Genomic DNA, 19,958 nt, shown 5'->3' with positions numbered 1-19,958 from the left:
TTGGCAGCCCCCCCAGGAACAGAAACATTTCCAAGAGCTGTGGGTGAGTTTTGAGGGGAAGAGGACAAAGCACAGGTTTGGAAGTTTTCTTAGGAGAGCCACAGGGGAAGTTGTCAGACTTAGGTTGCAAAAGTGATACGTGAATAATAATTTTCCCCCTCACCTAGGCAGTATTCCAGCTTGCTTGAAACTGGAAAGACCTTCAGAAGTGTGTTGTGTTTTGGTATTTAATCTATGACAGGCCATCAGTACTGTGGGCATCCATACACAGCATGTGTGTGTGTGTGTGTGTGTGTGTGTTTTTCTGAGGGTGGGATTACAGATATATTACAGATATAACTCAATTTAAAGCACACTGAGTAAGAGTAGCCACTCCCTGACTCACTCAGTAATGTTAATGGGAATAATAGACCATGGGAGCAAGAAGAATAAACAAATGAATAAACAATACTAAATTAATACAGACCATCAAATATATTGATGGGAACACTGTAAAGCAGTGAATCTTCCACCAATTTTATCATTCATTTAGCTTGTTTTATATGTTATATACCTGCAAAATGGAAGCCTTCTCTGTGTTTTTAGCAGTATAGCACCTATAAGATAAAATAAGAATAGTAAAAGGGGGTGGGTGAGGGAAGGCAAGAAAACTTTTATTTCTCACTGTCTAGAGTGGTTTATTGTTTGATTTCTTTTTTACTGCACTTTTAACACCCAGTAACAGAGGGTGACAGAAGGCACAGATTCCACCTTATCTGGTAAGTTAGGTGGGATTTTAATATGAGCTTGGAATGGTTCCTTGTACACCAGAAAATTTAAAACAAGACCATGTGGAAACATTCCTTTAAAAAAAAAATCTAGAAAACCTGGAGCAGCACAACATATGCATATGTAAATATTTAAACCAAACACAGTGTTTTAGTAGCCTGGGACAACTCTGAAATCAGTGGATGTTGTCTTCATGTATATGAGATCAGTGTTTTGTCAGTCTGCTTTTTATTATCATAAACAGGCTAGTGGAAGTGACATAGGTAGTGACATAAGGTCTGTTTATGATAAATAATGGACTGACAAAGGGGAGAACTGTGCAAGGGACAACTTTCACGTGTGCTTTTTGGTGATGCATGACCCACCCTTACTCCACAGGTCTTTTATCATCTCCACATGAAAGAAACCTGTTTTAACCAAGTTCACATGGACTTGACAGCTCTATCTTTGTAGCCTTTTCTACAGTACTCCCCAGTGGGCTGATAACAGCATGTAGTCAACCACCTTTAGGCCATTGTTGGGTCAAACTGGAAAAAATACTGTAGTTTCCAAAACTTGAAAGCCCTGTAGAGGTGACAAGAGAAATAAAAGCAAGTGTAAGTCCAGGCAAGATAGCTAGAGGTGGCCAGCAGTTTTAAAGGCAGTCTGAGGAGGATTGAATGTCTCATTCAAACAGGGTCTCCACAGAGCCTTGCTGACAACTCACACTGTTTCTGCTCTTCTTGTGGGAATTCTGCACCCCCAGAGAGAATTCTGCTGCCTGTGAAGGCACGTCCAGGTAAGAGACTTGAAAACTTTATAAGTAGGAAGATAAGACAAAACTCTTCTGGTTTAATTCTGAAACACCCCTAGAAATGAATCCCATGGGGTCAATGAGGAGAATGTCCTGGTGCCACCCAGATCTATGTGAAAGTTACACCATGATTTCAGCTCACCAAGACCTTGTTCCTTCTACTGCCAAAAGCAGACCCTGATTACAGAAATGGCTGCTGTTGTCCTTCTCCTTGTTGAAGTTCCTATGTTATTAAACATTTTATTGTGCTTAGGTGATGTATTCAATTTATTTTTTAAAGGCACTGCTTGCTCCTTTCTTCCCCCCCCCCCTCCATTAACTGACCACTCTCCTAAGTGCATTTAAGTGCTCACTGACAGAACTACTTTGAATTTCAGGAAATCCAGTTACTCTTATTCTTATGCTCTTCTTTTTTCCCACTCCAGAATGCCTGTATTAAGCACAAAGCCAACAACCTGAATGTTGCAGCTGAAAGGAAAGTAATTTGATGATGCCCACACAGACCAATGGGGCACGTGTGTGTGCACATAAACACCAGAGTATCGGATGGAAGCTCTTAATGAAACCCTTATGATATGAATAATGCTCAAGTTACAAATGCCACAGCTTATCTGCTAAGTGTGGTAGGTGATAATACTCTGCAATCCAGTCAAGGTAGGAAAGCAATTTTGGTAAACATAATACCTGAAAGCAATTTTCAAATTATTCCCCGAGTTCTAATGCATCGTAATCTCTAAAACACTCGGGTTATTTTTCAGATCCCATTTCCAGCTTGTGTTGGTGGATTTTAACCATTAGTGCCACATTGCTTGCCCCCTCAAATCCCTCAGCTGCAGCCTGTGATACTTTAGTGTGTTGTAGTGACAAGGCTGTTCTCTGAGCAAACACTCAAACAGAATTCACCTTACACAGGAAACTGAAACATGACACAGAAAGCAGGGGCAGATCAATTATGGCACATATTCATATGTAGCATAAACCAGGGCCAAAGGCCTGTCTGTAGATCCACATGTTGTGTAGAAGAGGCAGTTAGGGAAGCATTATTTGCTGCATTTTACAACAAACACAACAACAAACCTCATGCACACACAGGATATTGTGGAGCTAAAAGCATCCAGGATTTTAAAAGCACCAAATCTCTCCAGTCAATAGGCATTGGAGCCTATTAAACGTGATGTTTGGTAGCAGTCTCCAGCACAGAAACTGAATCAACTGACAACTAGAAGACAGGAAGCAGTCCAGCTTTGTTTCTTAACTTTCCTGTTAGCCAACACTGCTGTTTTAGGTTAAATCAGCTTCATTGGACTGAAAGGCTTTTAAGGCTTTTCTTAATGGCAGGAGGACTCCTGAACATGCAAATAGGCTGCTCTTGAGCTCAGTGCAAAAGCCAACCTTTCCTGTTTGGCCTTTTCTTCTCAAATTCAGAGCTGCCTGGAAGATGAAGAAATCACATCTTTCCTCCCAGCCATACTCCAAGTTTGCCCACATTTGTGCTTTTACCTTTCTCAAAGGTTTCTATGTAGTCAAGGAGAAGAATCACACCCCTACATCACTCCTTTTCTCTACCCTCTGTGCACTGTTTGCCTATGGGCAGGTAATAATTGTCCTTAATTCCTGTGTATGGTGGGGAAAATGCTGCCCAGGCTCTTCCCTCCTCATTGAGTACCCACAGGGACAGTCCAGCCTTTCACTGGTGCAGTTACCCTGTCAGACACCAACAGAGCAGTACCAACAGCATTCTGAAAGGCCCAGTTTTACTGTCCTGACATAAAGGCCTTCGAGCTATCAAAATTCTTCTTTAGCCCTGCCAGGAAAATAATTGAAAGCATATTTAGCTGTGTGGATGTAGAAACCTAGAGGAATTTCACTGGTCTTGTGGTTAGCTGGGAAAAGATGTGGAGAGGCATTTAAACCAAGCCATATATTCATGCTCCTGAAATTTGAGAGAATGCAGTTGACAACAGCCCTCAATTTAAAAACTGGATACGAGGTTCTTTAGGGTTGGTTTTTTGTGTGTGCATTTGTCTGCCTCAGTAATATTTTTGGAGAGAGAATTTTGGTCACTGTTTGGAATTTGTTCAGGGAAGGCAACTTAGACCTATTCAAAGTTGATGCACTCCTATCTTGACCACAACTAAATGCTTTTCTGGTAACTCTTCAGCTTAGCTGAGATTTTTTTCTCCCAAGCAGAATCTCTCTGAATGTTGCAGTTAATGCAAACTTTCCACTCAGAACAAAGTGTATAGGCTGGCTCTGCTGTTATCACCTGACAACATTATCATTGGGAATATTAAGCTGTCAACAGCAGATCTGAAGGAATCACTTTCCCAATCTGCAGTGAATTATAGAGGATGGGAGTCTATCACACATAAAAGTCTTCCCACTTTCTAAGTCTGTGTCTAATTCTAATAGTTTCAACCTGACCTCAGACTGGATTTTAGTCTTGTTTTAAATCATGATCCAGACACCTTCTAAGAGCTTAGCAAAAAAAACTGGGACAATTCAACACATTTGTGCATGCATTTGTTTTTTGGTTTTTGGTTTTTTTAAAGGTGTATTTAAATCTATATGTGCCAAGCCTACGTGGGTGTGTTTTGGCTGAAAAGCTCTTCCCTGCTCTGTTATATGTTTCCCCCTTTCTGGTTGCATTCCTGATTTATATGTTGTTTGCATGGCTTTATGCTAACACACACATCATCTGGGACTGAGTGTGGGTCAGTGTCAAGTGGGACAGGATTAGGATGTGGGAGGTTGAGAGCATTAATGCTTAGCAAGTAGGATTAGGATAAAGCTGTAATTGAACAGTTCAACTAACCTGGGATTCATCAAGAGATTTGCAAAAGCACATTATAGTGGTCAATGAAAAGGGGGTTTTAAACCATCAAGACAACATCGTTTCGCAGAGCTCCGATTGCAAAGAGTCAGGGTTAAGCAACTCTCTTGTCTTGCACGTACAAATATGAGATTCTTTACTGGTTTTGGGTATCACAGTCTGTGTTTCTGAATGCCTAGAGATGGTGGGACAACGAGAAATGAAAAGGTGTTTTGTCCAAGGAAGTTCAAAACATGGCAAAGATACAGCAGAGTTTAATGCAATCCCATTGGAGACACAGAACCTGCTGGAATTTGAAGGGGACTCGGAAGCGATAAAAAAAAGTGGAAAAGAAAAATTACAGGACCTCTAAAAAAAGTATTTTAATTGGATTAATGACTCCAGCGATTCACTCTTTGCAGACACAAAATTTCATGTGTTTTTGTAATCCTGCCAGTTTCTGGGTTAGGGAGGTAACAGTGGCTCAAGCAGGTACCTAAAATGTACACGTGGTACAAGGGTTTTGTGGTGGTCCTCTGTACAGGGATGATGAGTGATACCACACCTTAAAGATGGTCCTCCCAGGCTTGACAGGTCACCCCAAAACTGTAATGGAGGATACTGTTGAACAGTCCACAGTGCTGATAAATTCCTAAAAACTGCAACCTGTTTTCACCTAGATCTGCATTCCAGCCACCACACGATGGGCATGTGTTAGTACAGAGAGAGCAATTTCATTGTGCAATTTGTCTTGGCTGTGCTCAGTTTTCTACTTTTTTTTTTTTTTTCCCTAAAAATGGGAATGAAATAATAGCTTTTGATGACATCATAGCCAGAGCTAAGATTAACCCTGCTTCCCTGTGGGGTGTTGGTGAGATTTCTGCTCTATCAGCTTCAGGGACGTGGTATATTTGTACTGTCCTGGCAGCAGGCCAGTTTCTGTGATTGTTTTATTGGGTGTCCAGTGTTATTAAGCCCCTCTGTGTTTTTCCCCCTTTCACTTTTTCCTTCTGAACTGCATTTCTGCAACCAATTTGCATTACTCTATGTTAAATTTCACGTGCCATGTGTCAGCTGAATTACACATCAGATCTAAAGATTGGAAGTCCTTCGAATTCTTCTTGGTGGCTACGCTGTATTTGCTGTTCACTCACTTGTGTGTGATCAAGGAATTTAACAGGTTTTCAACAGTTTTCCTTCTCTGAGGACATCCATGCACAGTAGAGATTAAAAAAAAAACACCAAACCTGTAAAGATCCAGAAAGGGAACATTTAGGGATAACTGGCAGTGCGATTTATACCCTGCTGTATAACAATCCTCTTGTGTTCTGGCCTTTATGTGCGTTCAGCAATTGCATTATTCCGTTGATTTATGAGGACAAAAAAGTCCATTCTTTATGTCTGTGAAACGCAGAGCAGGGAGAAATCTTGATGTTGTCTCAGGAGAACCAGAGGGGCACTGAAATCTACAGATCATTAATAAATTATCATCATAATAATGTCAAGTTGTTACACACATTTCTCCATGAAATCCATGACGGGCTTGAGGTTGTAAAAATATGTATCTTTTCTTAAAGCCTTCAAATACTTTTACTGTGGTTCATGTTATAGTTTAGCCACACTGTTGCATTTCTACGGTTCAAGAAAAATAATATAATGATGTGGGCTGTATCCCATTCCCAGAAAGGAGGAATTTCTAAAGATTCAGCAATATCACAAAATCTGACATCTTACTTTTCATCGTTTCTCTTGATTCCTGCACAGCCCACCCATGCAGCTGCCCAATTTTTTGTCTGAGGTTCTTCTGAGCCGCTTTTTGCTAAGAGTAAAATAGATGTGTTGAGTCTGATTCCCATCTTTTTCTTTTCCATGGCTCTCTAAATCACGGATAGCAGAGAGAACCACGAAGGACTCGCTTCTGCTCTGCCATCCAGCTGAAGCCAGCAGAGCAAGGATGGTGCAAGGAGGGTGAGAGTCAGGCTCGCAGTCACGATAAATTTCCTTGGGCTGGTGGCAGTATGTTCAGAATGCTTTGAAGTGCTGCTTTGTCAGAGTTCACAACAGTTCATTTCAGCTCCAAATAAAATATTATCTGACTTTGCTGGCTTTCCAGCACCAGGCGGAGGAACAGTGGAGCTGTTCTAATTCATTTTACGAATCCTGTTTTCTTACACTGGTTTCTTTATTGGAACTCGTACAGAGCTTTCTTTAAACACAGCTTTGCACCGAAGAAAAACAAGGGAGTGTTTATATAAGACAATAGGGCAGACATCATTTACTGTATAGGGCTGATTTTGAGTTTATGCAACTAAGACAAAGGGAAATGAACACCCCCATGTGGTATAACCCCTGCAAGAGTGGAGCTTTGTTATTTTAAGCCTTGAAATGCCATACCTTTTAAAATCTGAGTTATTGAGGGATAGACTCTACAGCATGTACTTTGTTCCACAGAACACAGGCACAATAGTTTCCTTATGGTTTTTAATTTAGAATACATTCAAAGCAAGGCAACGTCCACCTCGTCTGGTGCAGTTTGCAACGTAGTGTAAATGTCGTTTATCCCAGTTCTGAGACTCAAAGAACTTTCAGCAGCTGATTTTTTTTAATTTATTTTTTTTTAGGGTCTAACAATGTCAGCACTAAGGATTAAAACAAGCCCAGTTGCTGAGCAGAATCCCCTAAACATTCAATCTTTAATTCTGATGTCTCTATCTCCTTTCCTTCTCACTGTCTGCTTTGTAAAATTCTGAGTGAAATAGTCCCTTGGGGCTTTGTCAAAGATTATGAAGCTGTGTGTTAGAAATGGTGAGGAAAATGAGGAATTTCAGGACTTATGCATGTGGTAGGATCCAATGGATTGCAACTTTTCCACTTTTGTCTTCTTACTCCATATCGGTTTAGGGTTAAGAAAGAATGTCCTAAGATAATTGATTGAAGCACAGGAAATGGTAAACTAATATGTTTATTAGTAAGATAAAAGGAAAGTCTCCCTTAATACATCAGTGGCTGCAAAATATATATTCCAAAGAATATATTTATTATATATGAGAGCTGACCACAATGCAGCCCCAGAGAACTGACCTCAGTACAACACTACTATGTCACCAGAGCAAATCCAAAGAAACATGAACATCATCTGCAAGATTAACAATTTATTTTCCATATTTCTATGGGGTTTGTAAGATCTAAGTTAAAAAAAAAAAAAAAGGAGTAAATTATAGGAAAAGAAATCTGAAAAGAGCTAATAAGCTAATATTTGGGAGGGGAAGGATAGCTACAGCTGTGAGATATAAAGATGATTTGGTTTTGATGTAGACCAGACTGTCTATCTCTGCCTTCTGAAGTCCATGTAATTACCCCAGAAAGAGGGATGAGGTGGGGAGAAGGCACTTTGTGTCTTATCTTATGGAGTCTTCTGAACCACTTCCCTTCCTTTTGGTCTGAAATCATCCATGTCCTCTGTCCTGCAGGTCATTTACATACTATCTTCAATGCCTTTCTGCACAGAGATTAGGTTATGTCTTTGTGGGTAGCTCCGGTCTGAGAGAGTTTGCCGGCCTTGTCTGAGTTCAGAACCAACTGCATAAATCATATTTGAATTAGCAATGCTGTGCCTACCCGTGGAAGTAGCAGGTTTTCTGATGTGACAGCTCTTAGAATCTGAACAGGTAAGTGGAAACCTGGAGAGGTCATCTGGTCCCAGAGCAGTCAGCTACTGCAAACCATCCTGACAGAGCTTTGCCTAAATTCTCGGGGTGGGGGGCAGGGGAAGTAGGGTGGAGATAAGAGCTATTTAATATTCTCTCCTGTTCAGGCTGGAGTCAGACTTCCCACACCACACTGTGTTCCTCATGCATGGATGTGACAGTCCTTGTTTGTGCTTCCCAGCGAGCTGTGCTGGATCTCACCTGTCCTTCGAGACCACCTCAGGTGGGAAAGGTGGAGAGGCACTGGCTGACTAACAGCAGTCAGGTGATGTAGCCCTCAGCCATCCTAGCAGATTACCAGTTAAAACTCTGTTTTGGTTAACAGGGATCATCTGGTTAAACTGGCGAGTACTGCCCTTCCCACAGGCAAGAGGTGCGTGTACAGCAGTGACAGTGAAGCAGTAACCCAGGTAACTGTGCGACAAACCCGGGCTTTATTGAGCTTTCTCACAATTTACAACTTAAATCTGAAGAAGAAATGTGTGTAGGGACTGCTTTACTATCAGGTCAACACAGCATCTCTCAGTGCTTCGACTGCTAATAGGATAGGAACTGAACTGTGTGCAGAGAGGGCTCATTTTCCCATTAATAATGTGGAGTTTTCTCAGGTTCTGCAAATCCATTTCACCAATCAGCCTCAGATGGACTGTTTATTACTAAGAATTTGCAGCCTCGAATGTGAAATGTATGGAAGCCACGCTTGCTTCCTACAGAACAGAAGAGTGATCCCTCCATTGTTCTCCTAAGGGTTGAATGCTCACACCTTACCTGTGTCAGCTGCCTCCCAACCAGCTACAGAAAGGGTATTTTTAGTGAGCTAGAGACTGAACATTTCATTTTGAGAACTTCAAACAAAGTATAAATCAAGATATTTTTGTGATAAAAGGGCTTGGCTGGGGGCTTCTATTGGCTTTTCCTTATGAAATACAACATGAGTGGTTTGGTTGTTTTGGCTTTTTTTTTAATGGGCACAAATGTTACTTTTCACTGGCTGTCAGAAACGGCCTCTTTCAGCTTCTTGTACAATTGACCATTGTGATAAGCCAGTGAGTTTGCCCTTTTTATCCCTTAGAATGAATAAACACTGGGATTTTGTTCATCTTTTAAATCCATCATATGGCATTTCCCAGAGGAGGTAAGCTTTGTATTTACTTGTGTGGCAGCTCTTTGAAATATGGCATTTTCAATCATTGCCTTTTTCCCAAAGAGGCATTTCCAACAAAGCAAGAGTTTGGCTTTATATGGAGGTTTCAAGGGCTAAAAAAAAAAAAAATCCCTAATGTGAAGATACACTATAAGTTTAATTAAATACAGGGCTACTACAAGATTAGATCAGTAACCTGTTTATATCAGCAATGCTTCCCAGAAAAAAGTTTTGACAACCAACTGCTGAAAATAGCTTCAGAAAACCCCCAATGAAAACCAGCAGTAAAAAAAAAATCCCCAAGACTAATTCACACAGAAGTAAAGAAGGAGTAGCTGAAGACCCCATCTCAGCTTAGGTTAATGCTGGCCTCTTTTTGGAATAATTTCTTTTGATGGTCTAAGGGAGCTGTCTTGATGTTTCATGCACATATTTTATATCTCTTTAGAGCTACCACAGAGACTTGAGCGTGAAATGCTTTTTCAGTTTGTGACAAACCCTGGATGAGGACTGTCCAAAGAATAAGAGATTTCAAAGGGACACAAATACAGTACTCCCATCTGTGACAGGTATTTCTTTGGTAAAGTCTTAAAGAAGTTGAAACAAGTCAAAAAGAGGAAGGAGCTGCCACAAAAAAGAAATACTTCATCAGGAGCTACCAAGCTGGTATTAGATCCAGAGGTGCTGTCCTGATGTTTATAAGGGTTATTTGACCAATAACTATTAAAAAATACAAAGTTTTAGGAAGTGTTTCCATCTTTGCATTCTGTGGAGTGGAGATTCAATTGCTTAACATAAATTCTGCCCTTTGAGATCCCACTTGAAGCCAGAGTGTCCCAAAGATCCTTGTCTGCCAGAGGTCTCATATCTTATTTACCATTCCCATGAAACTGTCTCAGATCCTCTGGAACATCTTAAATGGAACAGGGTGTTTGAGCTTCCAAAATCCGAAGTAGGCACAGACTGTAAGCTGACAAAGTCTTCTGCATTATTGGTACCATCAGTGCCTGAGTCATGCATTTGCCATTGATTAAGTTAGTCTTAATTTGGTGTTTTAATGCACTGGCATGAGAACTTAATCAGCCATCGCTTGAGCAAATAAATATGATAACTATTGGGACAGAAGAAAGAATTCAACCTAGGCCAGTGCATTTCTAGTTCAAATATTATCTGTATTTAACCTTTCTCTGCATAGGTTAGAATCTCATATTATTCTCTCAAGACTTTTATTCTTGTTTTCCTAAATAATTATCTGGACTACCTGACTTTGTGCTTGGCTATCAAAGTTGCTGAGTTAGGAACACTGAGGGAAGGTTAATGTGCTATCCTGCTGTTGATTATGCCAGAATGGGTTAAGCCTGTGAAATATAAATATCCAGGGTGCCAAAGCAAATATTTCGATTCCCTTGAACTCGTTAGCCAAGGTTTATTTTAGATGTGATGGGATGCAAGCTATTACTTGGAAGAGATGGATAGATTAGGGTGGATGGAATTCGTGCATACAGCAGGTCAGTATCTATTGGAACTTAATATTTCCTTACTGAAAGCTCAAAAATGGCTTCATTTATGAATACATTCTTAGATACAAATATTTTATTTGATATTTCATCACTTACAGGTAGATTTTATTTCTTCTTTCAGTCCTTTCTGAGTTTCTATCTTGAGGAGAAATAAGGTAAATCTATTAACTGGCTCATATTTCATGCAAAAAGGGGAATGACAGCAATAATTCATCAGGAGCAGCATACAGGAGAGTGAACACCATGTAGGATGACATGTAGCTTGTGGAGCTTAAAGTTAAAACACGAGCAGCACATCAGAATCCAAAGAAATACCTGGTGTGTTTTTGTTTCTTTCCAAACTGCAAGTCTGACGGTGAACAGTGAGCTGCCATCCAGCCTCAATCAAACTGCCAGAGCTTTGAGGTAATAACAGCAGGAAATTCTCCAAAGATAAGTTCAAGATGGTAGCTACAGCTGGGCTTCTCTGAACTGATTACAGCTGTAATTATATGGTGGAGCATACTTACAGTGAAGCCAACACACTTAGCTTTTTGTTAAAAGTAGCAGAAGAAAAGCTCTTATCTCCCTTCACTTCCACGCCATACCCAATACATCCATTCTTCAGCTTGCTTTGTTTATGGCTTGCAAGGGACAAGGTTTATTTGAACTGGTTGTGTTTTGAGTTCACGTGGGTTCCTGCCTTCCACTGCAGAAATTACTCCACACGTTCTCGTGTCACTCTGCCTGGCTATCTTTTTTGTTGCCATGCCAGGGTTTATCACCACTCACTTCTGGACAGTGTTACTGGTGCAGTCACTTCCTCCCTGCCAAACACCCGTGACATTCTCCAGACTTCCCAGCATTTAGCAGAGCAAGTCAAGTGTCATTACCTGAAATGGCAAAAGAAAAAAAAAAAAAATTTGGGGAAAAAAAAGTTGAACCCGTTTGTAGAAGGAATTTTGGTAGATGCTGAACACCCTTTTGAAAGATTAAAGCAAGGAAAGGTAGTCCTTTTGGATAACTTAGCAGAATTTCAGCTTCACAATGCTCAGGTTTTTTAAAAAAAAAAACTCTTATGGAAGCAAGCTCCTCCTTTTCATCTTTTACTCCAAAAAATTGTATTTTAAGTGGAAATGAAAGCCAAGCTTACAAATGATGGTGGGGTGAAACCAGTGCTATGTCAGTGCCCAGTGCTGTGTCAGCAAAGAGTGTGGCATAGTGGAAATGGCCAGTTCTCAAACAACCACAATTCCCAAGTCATCTCTTCCTTTATGTAACACACAAAATGTATTTTATGATAGGAGCCACGTGGGAAGAGGTAGGAACTATAAAACCTTACAGCGAATGCCAAGGCAGACAGAAGTGTTTGTATATTTGTGCAATTGAAAATCTGGAAAAAAAACCCCACATTATTTGGGGGAAACCTGAGAAACAGCAAAACCAGTAGACCCTTTGTTGAAGATAAACATTTTTACCTCAATAAATTTCTTAGCAATTGCTTAAAAAATAGTGATGTTTATCTTCAGAAAACTACCACTGTGCTGCCAGCTACACCAGTCAGAGCAGCTTTCCAAGTATTACATCTTCTTGTTCACTTAGGCTTGACTCCATGCAAGAAAATAGTTCCCATTCCTCACAGCTGAAGGGAGAGTTTTGTAAATCAAAGCCTCCCAGTCCTCCATGATAATGAATCAAGCCCAACCAATGCACTGGCACAGAGGGTTCCCACTGTTGTTTTTTATATTGGAGGGAAGATCAACATCTGAGGGTGTTTGTTGGGTAGAGTGACCTTGTGGCAGAGCCACCTCAACCAGAATCCTACATGAAGGTAGATAACTATCCTATAATCTTCACACTTTTCCCCAAGATGGATTGAAATGGACTTCCCATCCACAGGTACATTCAGAGAGGAATGTTTTTCTAATGAGGCTTTTTTAGGGTGGATGCTTGCTTTCTCCTGGGTTAGGACTGGAAAACCCACCCTGAGAACAGAAAAAGCCTCATAAAGGAAGTTCAGTGAAAACCAATCTTCTTCATGAAAACATTCCATCTGACCAAACCTGTATCTTGTAGATGTTTTTTTCAGCTCTGTTTTTGGAAAGCCCAGCAGTCCTCAGCAGCCCCCTGGGGAGGAGGGAGCTTGGTCTCTGAGCTTGCACAGACCAGGGAACCCAGCTCGGGAGGTCTTGGTTTGGCACCAAATCTGCACTAACAAAGAGTCTTTTAGGGGACCCAGGGGAGATATAGTGCTTTCAACTGCTCTGATCTCCAGCCAAAGGGGGCACTTTTGAATCTGTAGGCTCAGGGACCAGGCTTTTCAAAGGAAATCAAGAAATGTCTCCACGACAAGTTAGTGCTTACGGTGAAATGTCAGAGAAATGGAAATTCAGTGTTCATTGGACACTATATTTTATTCAGGTCCTGTGTAAAAGCCCTCAGCTTTAAAGAATAAAAAGAACTAAATTTATTGTTCCTCATTACACGGTAGCATCTGGGTTGGTGTGATTTACAATCAATTGTTGGGTTATTAATTTTTCCTTTTTTGTGTGTGTGTGTGAGTAAAACAGGATTTTAGCACCTTAAACTTACTGATTTAATTGAGATATTCAAGGGTCTAAAACCCCATAAAATGCCAGTGTTCCCAAGTAAATATAGATAATTATTTCTGAATATTTCCTATAAAATTGAGCAATGGGGCAATTGCTTTTGCTACCTTGCAACCTCAAGGTAACGTGACATAACATGACATCTTAGCAGCTTCAGCTCTTCTGGCACTTGTCTTAGAAACACAGCTGTGTTCCAACAGTGGGATTTTATGGAGAGCTACATGCAGCAAACACTTAAGTGCATGATGTTGACATGTCTTTATATCCTTTCTTGAAATTAAGGGTATTTCTGAATAGGAAAATCTGATCCATGTCTTAAAAGGAATGGGGGGGCTTCTGCTCGAGATTCATGCATTATAAATTCAACCTACCCTCATCCTTCAGTGTCCCACTCCCCCACAGTGGCAGCTCCCAGACTGGGTGAAACTCAGATGGTCAATAAAAACTTTGTAGAGACTCTGCACAACTTGGGTGTGAAGCACATCAGATTTAAGTAGAGCTTGCTGAAGGACAGATCCACAAGCACTATTGACAGTCAGAACTGAGATTAAACCTCGTTTCACTAAGGAGGTGGGAAAATAGAGGAAAGATCAGGAGCTGAAGTGGCATTTCTTAAGTAATACCCTTGAAGGAGATCGATACCATCTGCAGAATTAGCTGGGTGTGGATGGAATGACCTGCTAAGCCAAGTCCCCTTTCACTTTCCAAAGCCTGGGAAACCAACCCGAAACAACCTTTTAAAATGCACTTTTATGACCAGACAAAAGTTAAAGAGTGGAAAATGTATCAGTGCAGGGCCATGTACTTGCCTGCCCTTTGCTGCAGTGGCTGGTGATATCCTGCCTTCTTCCCAACAAAGTAAAAAAGAAAAATAATAACAAACACAAAAAGCTCAATCAAAGGAAAAGATGCCTCATTAAATATTTTTCACTGTGTGCAAGCAGCCTGTAGGACTGGAGCTGGAGTTTAGTCAGAGCGATTCCACTTGAATTTAGTGCCTATTCACTGACTGTAAGCCACAGAGGTGAGAGGAAACTCCAGGCACTCCATGCCTAATCCTAAGTGAAATCCAGGCCTTTTGCCTGTTTGACTTCAGCTCTTGGGATCAGGTTTGATGTTTTGCATGCACCACTCTGGTCTTTGAGGTTGTGGTATTGTTTTTTTCTTTTTTTTTTTTACTGTGCAAATAATAAAACTATAGAAGCTCACAGTAAGACTGGAAAATATTGCACACCACAGAGGTAGGACAGGTATCTTGGTTTCTCTGTTGTTTATTTCCCATAGGCTGGTTTTTTGGGGTTTTTTTTGTTGCCAAAAGTATTGTCCAGTCCTGGCACAGCTGCACAGGGCACTGGTGGAGTTCCCAACCCTGGAGGGATTTAAAAGACATGTAGATGTGTCACCTGGGGACATGTTTACTGATGGGCTTGGCAGTGCTGGGTTGTCAGCTGGACTCCATCTTAGAGGTCTTTTCCAATTTAAATGACTCTATGACTCTATCATAGCATTTCACTTTATTTTTCATGGTTTCAGTAACCTTGCTGTGACGATATTTTTACTGAAGATACTGTGAACAAGCAGGCACCTGTTTACAGGGGGTGATTAGGACCTTCAGTAGGTGCTTATCCAATTACTCAGAAGCCTGAAGTGGGCTAAAATTGAATAGTGGAGATAAATACATACAGACAGTTATTGTCATCAAGGAGGTGAAACTCACATCCTTGCTGAAAGCGTTATGTGAGTGGGTCACCAGGTTGTGGCACATTCCCTACCAGTGATGGATACATTTGCTTAGCTGAGTCTGTTATTCAGAGCAGAGGCATGTGCTGGCAGAGCTTGGCAGGGTTTAGAGGAAGTCTGTGGAAAGCACATAAGAAACTCTTACCTGTAAATGTCGGTAAGGCCTCTCCCTCCCCTCAGATGTGTGCCTGGGCATGACCCAGAACCCACTGATCTGTGCTTTGAACTTCACCTGCAGCTCTCACTCACAAAATGTATCTCGGAGCAAACTCTTGCAAGTCGCTGCTTGAATGGGATGGATGTCACCTTGGAAAAAAAAAAAAAAGGACAAAAATCCCTTAATGTGTGTATGTTTTGCTCATGTATTCTGGCAGCACCCATGTGACTCAACATTTAGCAGCGTGAAGGTTTGAGAGAAGCTGGGTTTGTACCTTGGAGCTATTTCCTTGTGCCTTGTTAAGCTTTCACTTCAATATTTTTAAGTAGAAAAAGCAAATGTATCTAAAGGATCTAATAGTTTAGGAGTTAATCATTGATTCCTGACCTAGGGTCGTGCCAGTTTTTAGGATTTTCAGTCTGGTAATCACAGTCTCAACCCTTAATCTCTTTTATATACATCACTGCACACAAAAGTAGCTTGTGGTTCTGAGCAGTTCATGTCAAGATAGCTGCTTCTCTTGGAGTGGCTTAAGAGCTTTTTTTTGTTTGTCATCTACTGCTGAAAGGTTTCCAGGAATGGTTTTAGACAATAGGCTGTTTTCAGGATGACATTCCTTGGAGAAGGTCTGAGTATAAAACATGCTGGTGTGTGATACCCAGGCTCCTCATGGATGAGGAGCAGACTCCTGGAGATGTCTTCCTGGCACTGACACCTCTCACTCCAACTCCTCAGACACAGCCAGATTTCTTAAATTTGCAGTCTCTGACTGTGATCACCCAGCAGTAGTTACTGATTAAGTAACACTACTGTTTCCTGGCTGGGTGTCTTGGGGGCCTTGGGCAGCAGAAGAGTGCTCCCATGATCCCTGGGAGATTTCCACCAGAAACTTTGCAGAGTTACGTGTGGGGAATTATTTCAGAAGTTTGGAAACAGATCTTAGTGCTTGGAAAGTTGGTTTTTTCTTTAATGTAGTTATTATAAACCAAAGGTTATACCAGTCTGCCACTATAGCCTCAAGACCATCCTCTTCACCAAGTAAACACAGACTGTGGTTTTGTAATGGAGCCTAATTGTGTGAGAAACAAACACTTAATGAATAAGGGTGCTGAATGCTGAGAGCCTGAGGGTCAGGATGAAAAGAATGGCTTAGGTTTGGCATTGCAGTACTGTAATGATAATTTCCTGAAATACATGACATCAGGTTAGGAGTCTGGGCTCCCTACATCTTTGGTTTCCTCTCTGGACAGGGCACCAGGGCCTGGGTTGGAGAAGGTGCAGGAGCAAATGTTTTCAGACAAAGAAAACATCTGATACCAGCTGCTCCTTGAGTCTCTTGGTCAGCAGCTGAATGGTTGGCTGTTCCTCTGATCTTGTTGGGAAATGGGGTAAGGAGCCGTGGGGGTTCCTCACTGATGCAGTAGGTGAGGGGGCTCAATGCATTTTGAATCCCAGGGAGCTGATTCGTGAGACAGAAGTCAGGGATTGTTGTGATTTTGTTGGGGCTGTGTTTTGTTTGGTTGGTTTAGGGCTTTCTGCTTGGTGTATTTTTTGTGAGTTCCTTCCCCCCCAGCTATGTCTGGGAGAAGGTATTCAGGTGGCCACCATGGGATCCACCTGCCCTTGCACCAAGACAATCAGAGCCCCTCTGACTTTTCCTCTGAAATTCAGCATTTTTTAAGGGAACAAGGTTCTGTAAGTGCCATTTTGGGGAACAATTTTCCCAAAGGCAAATATTAAGTAAGGGACTGGAAAGGAAAGCACAGAGAATCCTCCCACGTTGGTCACTTGTATGGCTTTCCCCTGCATTTATTTCCCTCTACTCAGTCAAAAAAAAAAAAAAAAATCCCACCCTTGGCAAAAATCACTCTGTTTGCCTTGATTTTTTTCATTTTCTCAGCAGGAAGGCTTTGGAGCTGTTCAGAATTTTATAGGAAAGATGCCAGAACAAGGGACCAACTAATGGTGTGTGAACTTGCATAAAACAAGGGAAAAAAAAAGCAATGCCCAAAGTTCTCTGCTCCTGGAAGGTCTGTTATATAATTCACGGTCTCACTAGGGTTTCTTGTGAAAACAGGATATAGCAAAATCCTTTAAGATATACAAAACCGCTATTTTGGTGCTGAAAATATGGGAAAACTAAGATTATATACTCCATGGTGAATGTCATAGATGGGAAAAAAAAAAAAAAAGATGTGTAAAATGCCTTGAGTCTCTTTAGGGAGAATATGACAGATTCAAGACAGATGCATGTGAATAAATCTTCTTTTAATGAATGACACTTAGCTCTGCTGGGCTGTATCAAAAATATTGCCACGGTGTCTGTGCAGCCTCAGCAGCAGGAAGCTGAATTGCCAGAGAGGTAACATCCTGAGCCTGATCAGTGCATCACAATCAAACACACTCTAAGCAAGAAGGATGGAGTGTCTCACTCAAGCCAGATTGGATTAAACAAGCTTGCTAACTATCTGTGATTTCTGTGGGCTCCAACAGCTGTCTTAAAGGGCTAGACAGGAGCGGGATTGTGGAGTGCATTATTTTGGGAGGTCACCATCTCCCTGAATATTGCCCTGTAGGGATGAATATTCCTATCTTCATCCATATTCCATCTCAGACCTCGTTTTCCCAGGGTCTATAACTCACCCACAATAATTTTGCTGAAGGTTGAAACTTGGCAGTCGGGGCCGCAGACCGGGAATTAATTCTGGTGACGCTGTAATAAGTGTTCTTTAATTAATGTTAAATGAAAATGGAATTCCTAAGAAATTACACACGGCAGTCACGCGGCCTGCTGAATGAATTCGCCGTGATTAATGGCACTGAAACGAGCATCAGAAGTGGTAAGTGGGGTTTGCCTTTTATTAAAAGGTGTTGCCAGCGTCCCTTTACTGGTGTTTGGCACCAAATGGCTTTCATGAAGGGGCAGCATGGGGAAAGCACCACGTGTTTGAAAAGGAAAAGGAAAGTGAGCAGGCAGGTCTCGTGTTAGCAAGTGTGTAAGTGCATCTTAATCCTGTGAGCTTTGCTTGCTCCTGCAGTCTGGAGTCATTCAGGGTAAGCACCTACAGCCCGAGCTGGAGCTGGTGACAGCTCTGCTTCGAGTGGGAAAACTGGACTTAAAAACTTCCAGCCAACATGCAGGGATAGCAGTAAAATTAAGGGTCTGGATTATATGGAATTATGTATGGAGATATCTGTGCAAAAATATTTCAGGGATGGGGGCATTAGATCTTTCAAGGAATTCTTCTCTCACAAGAAGAAAATCTCTCTCTCTTTATTAATGATAATGGTCCTCACATTGCAATCAGGGAAAGAAAAAGGCAGAAAGGAAAGAATCCAAAGGTACTATCCAATGAAATCAGTCTTTTGGCAACAACCAGGAAATACAAGGGGTTTTTTGTGTTATTTCCCATGTTTGTGAATGTGCCATCCATATTCTTTACCTAATAACAGCTTTAGCCACCACTGCTGATTAGCTTTCCAAAACTCAAAGAGTTCTAAATTGCTTTTCCCTGCACAGAGATATATATTTATGTATTGATTTCAATGTTAATTTTATTAATCTTGGCCAATGGATCACAAGCAGTTTGATGAATGCTGCTGCAGCTTCTATAGAGGATTAGCTGGGCTGCCAGATTAACCCTTACTGAGGGTTTAGTGAAACTCTGCTGTGTAAAAGCAGCGAAGTTCCTTTAGCAGGGGGCACAGGAATATTCTCCCCAGACTCCAGATAATCTCCTGTGATTGTCTGCAGGGAATTAGAACTCCCAGCACCAGGGATGTTTGATTACCACGTGGGATAAACCCCTGTGAGCCAGACCATGGCTTCGGTGAGGTAATAATATGAGTCATAGGCTCCATCATCTGACTCTACCAGTGTGTCATGGTCTGCCCAAGACAGGATCTCGCAGACAGAGCCCATAAATCCCCTGAACTGCTTGTCCCGTGAAGCAACGTGGCAGAGGCAGTTTGCTAACGAGCTGTCTTGAAAAAAAAATAATTATCATGCACCTCACAGAGTGAAATATTTTGATTTTGGCTGGATTTACTCAGAAAGAATCAGTTACGCGAGTAAGAAATTGGGGAAAAAGATAATTTTGAAATAACCTGCATTTCAAGAGACAAAATGTTAATTTGGCAAAAAAACCCATATATAAGCACATGTTTCCTAGGCAATTTCTGACCAGCCAGATTACTGTTGCTCTGATAAATGGTGGAATTTATTCCTAAGTTGGCTGTTTCCTTAGGAAGAAATATGGATGGCACTGTCCTTGTTCCTCCTGTTTTGTTTTCTGCAAACCATTCCAGTGCATCAAACCTTAGTGTTTTCCTAACTAATGTTTTCTCAATATTTTTTGCCAATTCATGCTTTACAGTCTATTACTTTGAGGCTGAACTAACGTGGTGACCTAGTAATGTATATAAAAAATATTAACATATACATACATCATCGCTGTAGTGTTAAAAGAAAAATAGAAAAAAGAATTCCAATTATCTGCTCCAGTAGCCTCTGGGCAAGATGATTTCTTCAGATAAAGAGCCAATCTCTTCAGATTTTTTGGAATAATTCTGCTATTACAATCAAAGAAGACCAGACTTCAGCAGATGGCTTTTGGGTCCCCCATGTACACCTCTGTCCAACAATCTGTTTACAGTTCAGGTTTATTTTTCCAGTGATCATTTATTTGGACAGAGATAACAGCACTGCTTTCCCCCAAAGAATGAGTGG

The 19,958-nt window shown here is 41.1% G+C and overlaps 1 long non-coding RNA gene across 2 annotated transcripts in view; it reads left to right on the top strand.

The window, feature by feature from the left end:
• The first annotated feature begins 1,510 nt into the window (after positions 1 to 1,510).
• The window catches only part of LOC126652982 (uncharacterized), an 87,875-nt gene continuing 69,427 nt past the window's right edge, over positions 1,511 to 19,958 (top strand). Inside the window, exons 1-2 of one of the 2 annotated variants that reach the window (XR_007632095.1) lie at positions 1,511 to 1,546; positions 8,406 to 8,490. This is a non-coding gene — a long non-coding RNA (uncharacterized LOC126652982). Of the gene's footprint in view, positions 1,547 to 8,193; positions 8,304 to 8,405; positions 8,491 to 19,958 lie in introns of those variants that run through there. The other variant, XR_007632096.1, reaches the window with a different exon arrangement.

Source organism: Myiozetetes cayanensis, unplaced genomic scaffold (genome assembly GCF_022539395.1).
Source record: "Myiozetetes cayanensis isolate MyiCay16 unplaced genomic scaffold, myiCay2020 scf10, whole genome shotgun sequence".
NCBI lineage: Eukaryota > Metazoa > Chordata > Aves > Passeriformes > Tyrannidae > Myiozetetes > Myiozetetes cayanensis.
This window is presented reverse-complemented; position numbering and strand designations above follow the sequence as displayed.